We start from the raw sequence: 12,037 nt of genomic DNA on the forward strand, positions 1-12,037 counted from the left end.
TGCAGCTCTCTCTTCTCTCATACTCTGTCCTGAGAATTCTAGCCATCTTAGTCTCCCTGGACTCTCAACTCTGTTTTCTCAACTCAAGGAGAATGCCAAGTTCCACCTGGGTACCCCTTTCTGTGCCATGGCCTGGGAACCCTCTGGAGGAAATAAGCTAGGGTAATTGTGGGGTTCACTTCATTTGTTTTCACATTCTCAAGGATTATTGTGTTTTGTTGCCTGAAATCCAGTGAGTTTAGAACTCTTATTTCTTATATTTGGTCCAGTTTATTTTGGTTGTTTCAAGCAGGAGGGTAAATCCAGTTTCTATTTCTCAGTCTTGTTTGGGAGTGAAAGTTTCCACCTTCTTTTAAAGTTGAAAATACTCTTCCAGTTATAAAATGAGTTCACACTCATTGAAAAATAAATCGGAAAATAAGAGATATATAAAGAAGAAGATAAAAATCACTCCTAATGTCATCATTCATCCATAAACAATGTTAATGTTTTGGGCTGTATTCTGTCATCTTTTTCTGTGCATATGTGTACGTGTAGCAGGGTCACAAGACCACCCACAATACATCAGATGTGCAAAGAAAACAGAGCTTCTTTATTTTCCTATTTAACTAGTCTGAGCTTCCTTGAGAGGTACCATCTGCTGGGTAATAAGAAGGGGGGAAAACAGGAGTCCATTCCAGTAACGTTAGTCTAACAATAATTTAAACAATTCTCTGAGAAATTCATCATTCTTAGGCGGAAATGCTTGACCAATCAGATGTCTTACTGCTCCCATCCTTGACTCCTCTACTCGGAATCGTAGCTGGTGTTTGGGGGGAGGGCTGTAGGATTTCTGGGTCCTCTTGGTAGCCAGGAAGAAGGGGTCCTCTGGTCTACACCTATTCTCCAGGTTCTCCCTGGTTTGGACTGCAAAGTAGTTGGCCTGGATGCTCCATGGAATGGTGGCCGCTGAGGGGCCACGATAATAGGAGACCAGCCTTGCGGGCCATTGTAGGGACCTTAGCTTTTATCCCAAGTGAAACAGAGGTGCCGTTGGAGGGTTTCTCTGCGGTGGTGAGAGATAAAATCCTGACTGAAATGGATTCAAGAGAAAATGGAAGAAAAGGAATTGGAAATAGTAAAAATGGACACTTTCAAAGAGTCTTACTGAAAAGAGGAGGGAAGTGGAATGAGGAATCAAGAGTTGTTTTGTGTTTTTGTTTTGTTTTAATGGGAGATAATGGGAGTTATCCAATAGAGAGGGGAATGAGGGCTGGTGGAAAGTTGCTGAAGTGTGGGGTGATAATAGGAGACCAGCCCACGTAGGGATCATGTCGGGTCTTGCGGGCCATTGTAGGGACCTTAGCTTTTATCCCAAGTGAAACAGAGGTGCCGTTGGAGGGTTTCTCTGCGGTGGTGAGAGATAAAATCCTGACTGAAATGGATTCAAGAGAAAATGGAAGAAAAGGAATTGGAAATAGTAAAAATGGACACTTTCAAAGAGTCTTGCTGAAAAGAGGAGGGAAGTGGAATGAGGAATCAAGAGTTTTTTTGTGTTTTTGTTTTGTGTTAATGGGAGATAGTGGGAGTTATCCAATAGAGAGGGGGATGAGGGCTGGTGGAAAGTTGCTGAAGTGTGGGGAACGGGTACATAAGTGGGGGGTTGGGCTTAGGGCACAGCCAGGGTATGGTAGGGCAGGCAGCTGGCCAGATGTTCTCCTTGGATGGCTTCCCTTTCTCACTGAAATAGGAAATAAGTTCATCAGCTGAGTGCAAAGTCTTGAAATGGGGAAGGAGGTGTTGGGGTTTTGGGGGGAACAGAGTGGACATGTAGTAGGATTGCCAATCTGCACTGAGGGTGTACTTGAGTGAGACCAGTCACAGTGTTTGCAAGTTTTCCTTCATCCTCATTCAACTTAACAGGTGCTGCCATGATGTTATATTTAACCAAGTTCAAGGTTTTCCCAGGCACATACAGTAAAGAGAGAGACAGGCAAGGGATCTGAAGATCTGCAATGATGGCCCATTGAGTCCCAGCTGGGGAGGAAGGGGAGTGAGGACATGAGGTGGAGGGGGGGAAGTTAAAAAGTGGGGAGAACAATTAATGACATGTAGAGCTCAGTGGATATGAAAGTTGTTGGTGTGCGTTGTCGGTGAGAACATAAATTGGTATGGCCACTGTAGAAAACAGTATGAAGGTTCCTCAAAAAATTAAGAATAGAGCTATCATGTGATCCAGCAATCTCACTTCTGGGTATATATTTAAATTTAATGAAATCAGTATCTCAAAGAGATATCTGTATTTCCATGTTCATTGCAGCATTATTTACAATAGCCAAGATGTGGAATCAACGTGTCCATCAAAGGATAAATGGATAGAGAAAACGTGATATACATATAAATATATACATATGTTTATGTATATATATATATGCATGCATATAAAATTCAGCCATATAAAGAAGGAAATCCTGTCATTTGTGATAACATGGAGGTACCTGGAATACATTATGCTAAGTGAAATAAGCCAGGCATAGAAAGACAAATACTGCAATATCTCACTTATATGTGGAATCTAAAAAAGTCAAACTCATAGAAGCAGAGAGTAAATGGTGGTTATCAGGGGCCGTGGAATGGGGTAAATGGGGAGATGTTGGTCGAAGGGTACAAAGTTTCGGTTATGCATGATGAATAAGTCTGATTTAGTTAATAATACTATATTGTGTACCTGAAATTTGCCAAGAGAGTAGATCTTAAATGTTCTCATCTCACACACACACACACATACACACACACACCCAAACCCCCAAAATCTATGTGGAGTGGTGGATGTGTTAATTAGTTTGATTTTAGTAACAATTTCACAATGTGTACATATATCAAAACATCACATTGTACACTGTATGTATATATATATATAATATATATATATATAAAATTCTTATTTGTCAGTTATACTTCAATAAAGGTGGAAAAATTTTTTTAAATCTGAGACTAATTGAGGCTTCAAAAAATTATTAGTGAGAAAATAAAAACAAAAATAAACAAATGGGACCTAATGAAACTTAAAAGCTTTTGCACAGCAAAGGAAAACATAAACAAGACGAAAAGACAACCCTCAGAATAGGAGAAAATATTTGCAAATGAAGCAACTGACAAAGGATTAATCTCCAAAATATACAAGCAGCTCATGCAGCTCAATGTCAAAAAAAAAGCAACCCAATCCAAAAATGGGCAGAAAACCTAAGTAGACATTTCTCCAAAGAAGATATACAGATTACCAACAAACACGTGAAAGGATGCTCAACGTCACTAATCATTAGAGAAATGCAAATCAAAGCTACAATGAGGTATCACCTCACAACAGTCAGAATGGCCATCACCAAAAAATCTACAAACAGTAAATGCTGGAGAGGGTGTGGAGAAAAGGGAACCCTCTTGCACTGTTGGTGGGAATGTAAATTGATAACAGCCACTATGGAGAACAATATGGAGGTTCCTTAAAAAACTAAAAATAGAACTACCATACGACCCAGCAATCCCACTACTGGGCTTATACCCTGAGAAAACCATAATTCAAAAAGAGTCATGTACCACAATGTTCATTGCAGCTCTATTTACAATAGCCAGGGCATGGAAGCAATCTAAGTGTCCATCGACAGATGAGTGGATAAAGAAGATGTGGCACATATATACAATGGAATATTACTCAGCCATAAAAAGAAATGAAATTGAGTTATTTGTAATGAGGTCATACAGAGTGAAGTAGAGACTGTCATACAGAGTGAAGTAAGTCAGAAAGAGAAAGACAAATACCATACGCTAACACATATATGTGGAATCTAAAAAAAAAAAAAGGTTCTGAAGAACCTAGGGGCAGGACAGGAATAAAGACGCAGACATAGAGAATGGACTTGAGGACATGGGGAGGGGGAAGGGTAAGCTGTGACGAAGTGAGAGAGTGCCATGTACATATATACATTACCAAATGTAAAACAGATAGCTAGCGGGAAGCAGCCGCATAGCACAGGGAGATCAGCTCCCATAGCACAGGGAGATCAGCTCGGTGCTTTGTGACCACCTAGAGGGGTGGGATAAGGAGGGTGGGAGGGAGACGCAAGAGGGAGGGGATATGGGGATATAGGTATATGTATAGCTGGTTCACTTTGTTATACAGCAGAAACTAACGCACCATTGTAAAGCAGTTATTCTCCAATAAAGATGTTAAAAAAATTATTAGTGAGATATTTTACGTTTTTTTCTGTACTAAGTCTTTGACATCTTTGTATCTGGATGTGTATCTGGTGTGTATGTCACCTACAGCACATCTCGTTTTGGACCAGCAGTGTTTCAAGAGGCTGCGGCCACTGCCTTGGACAGAGGGAATGACCATGGGTGGGAGTGGCCAAGGAGGAGTGGAGATGAGATCGTCGGAGGAGCGGAGGTCAAGCAAGGGAGACATCATCTCTGTGGATTTCAGATCACCAAGAATTAGGACAGGAGAGGCTTAGAGCGGGTGAAAATGAACCATGAGTGAAAATCTCTCGGACAAGTAAGAGGGACCAGGGATTTGCAGATAACCACAGGCAGGACCTGGAGTGTTTGGGGAAGGTGGGAGGGATGATAATCTGAAAGTAACCATGAGGAACGAGGAGGACACTACCGAGAGCTGGTCTGTCTGGACACAGACCACGAAGATGGGGAGAACTTGCACAGGAGAGATGCTCCCATAAGGTTTTGCTCATCTCCTAATCCAACCCCATCTCCCATCCCTCCTCCATTCCTCCTCACTGGGCTCCCTGGAACTTAACCTTATGGGGACTAGAGTCCCAAGAGATGACCCAGGAGTCCTGGGCTTCTTTGGTGGTTGAGGAGAACCGGGATGAAAACACTCTCTTTTGGCCTGATTTGTAGCATTTGCCCTTTTCTGTGGTGTAAATACTCTCACCATGGCTTGTTTCAAGTTACCAATGGTTTAACAACTGGCTTGCAGAATGCCTGCCCCAAAATCGAACAATTGGCTCTTGTAAGCTGGTACAAACCGGTTCCGGCAGCAGACCACTGGATACAGGGTCTGGTGGTCTCCAAAGCACACAGGATAGATCTTGGTGGTCTCCAAAGCAGATGGCATGGAAGGATGTGACAGTAGAGGCTGGAGGTGGGGGGTGGGAGGCATGGAGGTCTTACAAGAATGATGGAGAACTCGAGCTGCCTTTGAACCTCTCTCATGGAGTTTGGAGAAGCGGGTTGCATCTTTCTTTTTTGTTTTTTTAAAGTAAAGTCTAAGCTGAATTCTGGGGAAGGGCTGGGAGGTGGTACTTTTATTTTTTGTTTTTATTTTTTTTATTTTTTATTTATTTATGGCTGTGTTGGGTCTTCGTTTCTGTGCGAGGGCTTTCTCTAGTTGCGGCAAGCGGGGGCCACTCTTCATGGCGGTGCGCGGGCCTCTCACTATCGCGGCCTCTCTTATTAGGAGCACAGGCTCCAGACGCGCAGGCTCAGTAATTGTGGCTCACAGGCCTAGTTGCTCTGCGTCATGTGGGATCTTCCCAGACCAGGGCTCGAACCCGTTTCCCCTGCATTGGCAGGCAGACTCTCAACCACTACGCCACCAGGGAAGCCCCTGGGTTGCATCTTTAACTGACTTTTAATGTGCATTTTACTGTATCTTTGTGATGAGTCACCCAGATCCCTCTTCCTGGAAGGACCTTCACCCCAGCTGCTGGGAATGTCTTCAGCTCAGTCCTTCAGGGATTGCTCAGCTGTAGAGCCACCTTGCCCAAAGTCCTGACCCTTCTCGGGGCAGACTTATGCAATGACACATCAGCATGGGGTTATAACGTCAGACAACTCCACCCACCTCAGGACTACTCTCCAGGGACCATTCCAGCTCACGCATACCCTGTGGGAGCCGCCACTGGGTCTGCTTTGCAATTTCCCTCTCCCCGTGCCCTGTGCTTCCCTCCCCTCCCATCCACAGGTATCGATCCCAAGGCCAGTCCCTAATAAACATCCCATCTCACACTCTGCTTTCCAAAGGACCCTCCTGGCAATGCTCACCCCATAGAGACGAATTCAAAAGAGCCAGTCTGATAGGGTGGAAAGGTGCCTTGTATGAATTTGCCACTTTTATCACTGGGGGGTTGAATCTTTTTTAAAAGGCATTGGCTGAATTACTTCCTTTGTGGATTGCCTTTTTGAATTACTTCGTTTGCCTGTTTTTCTATTAAGGTGTTTGTCGCTTTTTTAAGGGTGAGAGTGCCTACGTGTGTTACCGTCATAAAGATATTCATCTTTGCTTTCTGTATGTGTTTCACATAATGTTCTCAGCCTTCCCAGTCTGCGGTGTGTGGTTCTTTTGTGGTTAAGAGCACAGACTTGGTCACAGTGACCTACCACTTCCTAACTGTGTAACTTTGGGTACATTCCTTTACATACCAGAGCCTTTGTTTTTTCATCTATAATTGGGGATGATATTAATACTCTTTAGGTTTGTTTTAGGGATTGAATGAGTTAATAATGTCCTTATAACAGTGCCTGGAATACAATATATCTGAGATAATTATTTGCTTTTTTATCAGTATCTATATTATTTTTTTCTTATTGACCATACAGAGATCACATTTTATGTAGTAAAAGCTATCTTTTATGGGTTTTGCCTTTGAAGTGATATTCAGGAAAAGCTTCTTTATTTTAAGATTATATAAATATTCACCACCATTTTCTATTAGCTGTACTTTATGGTTTCATTTAAAATCTTATACCCATCCAGAATCCAGAGTGTATTTTGATGTGAGGTTTAAGATTGTGTGTAGATACATAGTTCTTGGGCGCCCAAAGTTTCTTTAAGGAACTGTATTAGCATTCTCCAGAGAAATGGTACCAATAGGATATTTATGTACATAAAAGGGGATTTATTATGAGGACTTGGCTCACCCAATTTTGGAGGCTGGGAAATCCCACAGTCTGCTGGAGAGCTAGTGGTGCAATTCAGTCCGAGTCTAAACACCTGAGAACCAGGGAGCTGATGGGTGTAAATCCCAGTCTGAGGGCAGGAGGAGACGGCAAGGGATGTCCCAGTTCAACAGTGAGCCAGGGAAAAAAAAGGGAGAAATACCTCCTCCATCCACCTTTTGTTCTATTCAGGCCCTCAATGGACTGGATGATTCCCATCCACATTATAGAGGGCAAATTTCTTTACCAAGTCCACTGATTCAGATACTAATTTCATCCAGAGACACCCTCACAGACAGACACCATTGGAAATAATGCTTAATCTGGGCCAGTCAAGTTGACACAGAATTAGCCATCACAGGTTCATTCTTTGTCAACCTGGCACCATACAGACCTCCTAAAACCATAGTTTATCTCCAAATAAATAATAACAAGGTCATAATTCTGCCCAACACAATATAACTATCCTATATACAACAGAAAAACCAACTCCTTCCCCAGAAGAGGAGGTAAAGTCCTTGAGTGATGTTTACTCTTCTCCTTGATATCCTGTAACTTACGTACTATGATGTAAAATGAACAATACTTCGCTACTGTGATACAAAGTCAATACATCTTATAATATATGATAAGGGAATAAGAGAGGAAAGAAAACCCACGCACATATTCATAGCAAAATAAGGAGGAAATACTCATGACAATAACAGTCCTTGTTTTTGTAACTGGTCACATGATCACAGCTGGTATTTATAATGACCTCCTTCCATTCCCCGTTCTGTATTTTCTTTGCCTTCAGTAAGCCCCTTAGCTGGTCATGGTTCTTTATATGGTGGGGTGACCCAAACCTTCATTCCTGAAGCGTCTGGGCCATCGATAGTCCTGCCTGGATGGGGTTGCTGCAGTCTTCCGTGAACACCAATCACAGAGACCCCCTAAGGAATCTCCTGTGTTCCAGACATACCCTTGCCCACACCCATTGTGGAGTAGGAGTCCAATTTCCCCTTGAGGTCAGGATCAATCCCCCAGCCAGCACCATAACTCCCTTCTTTGCCTGTTGGTTCAGAGGCAGGAGGGGCCCAAAAAGGCTGGGCGACAGTCTTAACTTCCAGTTCAGTGGCATCATTATTGTGTCTCCTGGCGGAAGCACTCCTCCCTCTGGAAGTAAGACCTTTCGGCCAGCAGATCACAAAGTTGTGGGATCAGGAAACACAATTTTGCTAGTGGATCACTAGGGGTATAGTGGGAGGTGCCATTCCCATTTCCACACCTTCATTCCTGGACTTGTGAATCCTGGCTACCGGAGAAACAGCTCTGTATATTAGTTGCTGATCCAGAGCACGTACAGCCTTCTGGAAGACCTTGCTCCAGCCCTGCAAAATACTGCTACCTAACTGCGCTGTGATTAAGTCTTTAGGGGGCCGTTCCACTCCACTATCAAGCCAGCTGTTTTAGGATGGCGGGGAACATGGTAAGAGCAGTGAATCCTATAAGCTTGGGCCCATTGCTGTACTTCTTTGCTGTGAAGTGAGTTCCTTGATCAGAAGCACTGCTGTTTGGAGGCTTTCTGTGAGTCCATCGATGGTAGTTTTGGCAGAACCATTGCATGCAGAGAAGGCAAATCCATATCCAGAGTGAGCGTCTATTCCAGTAAGAACACAACACTGCCCCTTCCACAGTGAAAGTGAGTCAACGTAGTCAGCCTGCCACAGGTAGCCGCTGGCTGATCTCCCCAGGGAACGGTGCCACATCAGGGGATCAGTGTTGGTCTCTGTGGCTGGCCGACTGGGCACTCTGCCAGGCTGTAGCCCCATTGACTGTGGTGAGTGAACTCCATGTTGCTGGGCCCACACAGAGCCTCCATTCCTGCCACCATGGCCACTCTGTTCATGAGCCTATTGGGTGATGAGAGGGGTGGCTGGGGAAAGAGACCACCATTTGATTATTAAAATCTAATCACTTGAGTATTAAAATTCTCCTTTGCTGAAGTCATCCTTTGGTGAGATTCACAGGAGGCACAAATATTTTCATGCTTTTTGCCCATTCAAAGAGGACTACACTTATACCTCCTCCCCGAATTGGTCACCAGTTTTCCAATCATATTCCTTCCAAGTCTCTGACCATCAGCCAAGCCCCTGGCCACAGCGCATGAAGTGGTGTATAATCACTCACCTGGACATCTCTCCTTCCAAGCAAAGTGCACGGCCAGATGTTCTGCCGGAAGTTCTGCCCACTGAAAGGAGTTCCCTTCTCCCGGTCCTTCAGGGGTGTCCCAGAGAGGGGCTGCAGGGCTGCAGCTGCCCACTTTCTGGCAGCGCCTGCATCTCGTGCAGACCCATCTGTAAACCAGGCTGGATTCTCCTCTCCCTCCGTCAACTGGTGGTAGAGAACTCCCCATGAGGCCACAGGTGCGGGCTGGGAAGAGAAGGCAGTGTAGCAGGAGTGGGGACCGTGGGTATTCGGGCCACTTCTTCATGTAACTTACTTGTGTCTTGGGGGCCTGCTCAGACCCGATCACCCATACATCCTTTCCATTTGATGATGGCGTGTTGCTATGTGTGCCCAGCTTTATGGCTTGGTGGGTCACCCAGTTCATGATGGGCAGCTCAAAAGACGTGGTAACTTGGTGGCCCATGGTCAAGCATTCAGTATCCACTAGGACCCAATAGCAGGCCAAGAGCTGTCTCTCCAAAGGAGAGTAGTTATCTGCGGAGGATGGCAGGACCTTGCTCCAAAATCCTAAAGGCCTGCGCTGCAATTCACCTATAGGGCCTGCTAAAGGCACCAAACAGCATCACCTTTTGGCACTTGAGGTACAACTGGATCTGCTGGCAGTGGCAGAGCAGCCCGGATGGCAGCCTGGACCTGCTGCAGAGCCTTCTTTTGTCCTGGGTCCCACTCAGAACTAGAGTCCGGGTCACTAGGTGAATCAGCCAGAGCAGCACATCCAGATGAGGACCATGCTGCCTTCAGAATCCAAGGAGGCCCACGAGGCATTGTGCCTCTTTCTTCGATGCAGGAGGGGTCGGATGCAAGAACTGGTCCTTCACCTTAGAAGGGATATCTCAGCATGTCCCATCCCACTGGACCCCTAGAAATTTCACTGAGGTAGAAGGCCCCGAGTTTTATTTGGAATTACTTCCCACCCTCTGACATGCACATATCTTACCAATAAGTCTAGAGCAGTTGCTACTTCTTGCTCACCAGGTCCAATCAGCATAATGTCAGCAATATAATGGACCAGTGTGATGTCCTGTGGAAGGAAAAGCAGGCAATGCCCCTGTGAACTAAATTACGACCTAGGTGGGAGATCTGATCCACCCCTGAGGTCGGCCAGTGCAGGTGTGCATGCCCTCGTCAGCTGAGAGCATCTGGCTTCTGCTAGACCTCAGGGACAGGAATGGAGGAAAAGGCATTTGCCAGGTCAACAGCTGCACACCAAGTGCCCGGGGATGTGGTAATTTACTCAAGCAATGAAACCACATCTGGTGCAGCAGCTGCGATTGAGTCACTAGCTGGCTAAGCCCACGACAATTCACTGTTGTTCTCAAGATCCATCTGTCTTGGGGCTTCCCTGGTGGCGCAGTGGTTAAGAACCTGCCTGCCAGTGCAGGGGACATGGGTTCGAGCCCTGGTCCGGGAAGATCCCACATGCCGCGGAGCAACGAAGCCTTTGTGCCACAACTACTGAGCCCACGTGCCACAACTACTGAAGCCTGCGCCTAGGGCCCATGCTCCACAACTAGAGAAGCCACCGTAATGAGAAGCCTGTTCACCACAACGAAGAGGAGCCCACGCTCGCTGCAACTAGAGAAAGCCTGTGTGCAGCAACGAAGACCCAATGCAGCCAAAAGAAATACATTTATATATATAAAAAAAGATCCATCTGTCTTCGCACAGGCCAAATAGGTGAGCTGGATGGGATGTGGTGGCAATCACCACCCAACATCTTTCCGATCTTTGATGATGGCATCAATCTCCACATCCCTCCGGGATGTGTGGTGGTTTGGGTTCACTGTTTTCCTGGGTAGAGGTGGTTCTAGTGTCTTCCGCTTGGCCTTTCCCACCCTCATAGCCCACACTCCACAGGTCGGGGAACCTACATGCGGATTCTGCCTGCTGCTCAGGGTGTCTTTTCCAATTACGCATGGGACTCGGAAGTTAACCACAGGATGGGCTTGGAGACCCACTGTGAGACAGACTTGAGCTAAAGGTCCATTGACCACCGGACCTCTGCAAGCCCCTAGTCTGACGGGAGGGTGACATTTGGGGTCTCCTGGAATCAGTCCAGAGCCAGCGTCCAGTAGTCCTCAAAAGGTCTGATTATTCCCTTCTCCCAGCGTGTATTTACCTGGGGGAAGGCTGGGAGAAAGCCTAACGTGCTACATTTCAGTAGCGCACAGGGTCCTTCCTCACGGGGATCTGGCCTCCCCTTCATTCAGGGGGTCCTGGGTCTGTAAACTGTCTCAAGTCTGGCAATCCATTTAGGGGCCATGACTCTGCTTCTATGATTGTGGTCAGACGTGTGTTCACTTGACCTGGAAATGTTTTATTTATTTATTTATTCATTCATTCATTTATTGGCTGCCCAGGGTCTTAGTTGCAGCACACAGGATCTTCGCTGAGGCACGCGGGATCTTTAGTTGCGACATGCGGGATCTTAGTTCCCTGACCAGGGATCGAACCCGTGCCCCCTGCATTGGGACCGCTGAGTCTTAACCACCGGACCACCAGGGAAGTACCGACCCAGAAATGTTCTGCTGATAGAGACCAGGTAAGAACCGAGGGCTTCCTGACTGTTTCCCTTCTAGGAACATCATGATCTCTGCGCCAGCCTATAGGTCTCTCGAGTCAGACCATTCTCACTGCGGCTTTGACTCTGCATCCACTGCGGTCACCACGCCCCCCTTGCCAGTGGCTGGTGAGTGCCGCCATTGGCCCCTGGCAACCCGGGGTCCAATACTCCCCATTGCATTTAGATTTCCCAACTTAGTGACTCCAGTTCCCAGGGAGGTCTGGTCTACAGAGAAGGACAATCACAGAGCCCTGCAAGGATGGTGGGTCTCCCGTCACCCACTGATTCTTCACAGTCTCGGTGAAAGCTGTC

At 46.0% G+C, this 12,037-nt stretch overlaps 1 pseudogene; it reads right to left on the reverse strand.

The window, feature by feature from the left end:
- Positions 1-8,150: 8,150 nt before the first annotated feature.
- LOC137757332 (uncharacterized) overlaps positions 8,151-12,037 on the reverse strand; it is a 30,504-nt pseudogene continuing 26,617 nt past the window's right edge.

Source organism: Eschrichtius robustus, chromosome 1, assembly GCF_028021215.1.
Source record: "Eschrichtius robustus isolate mEscRob2 chromosome 1, mEscRob2.pri, whole genome shotgun sequence".
NCBI classification, from domain to species: Eukaryota; Metazoa; Chordata; class Mammalia; order Artiodactyla; family Eschrichtiidae; genus Eschrichtius; species Eschrichtius robustus.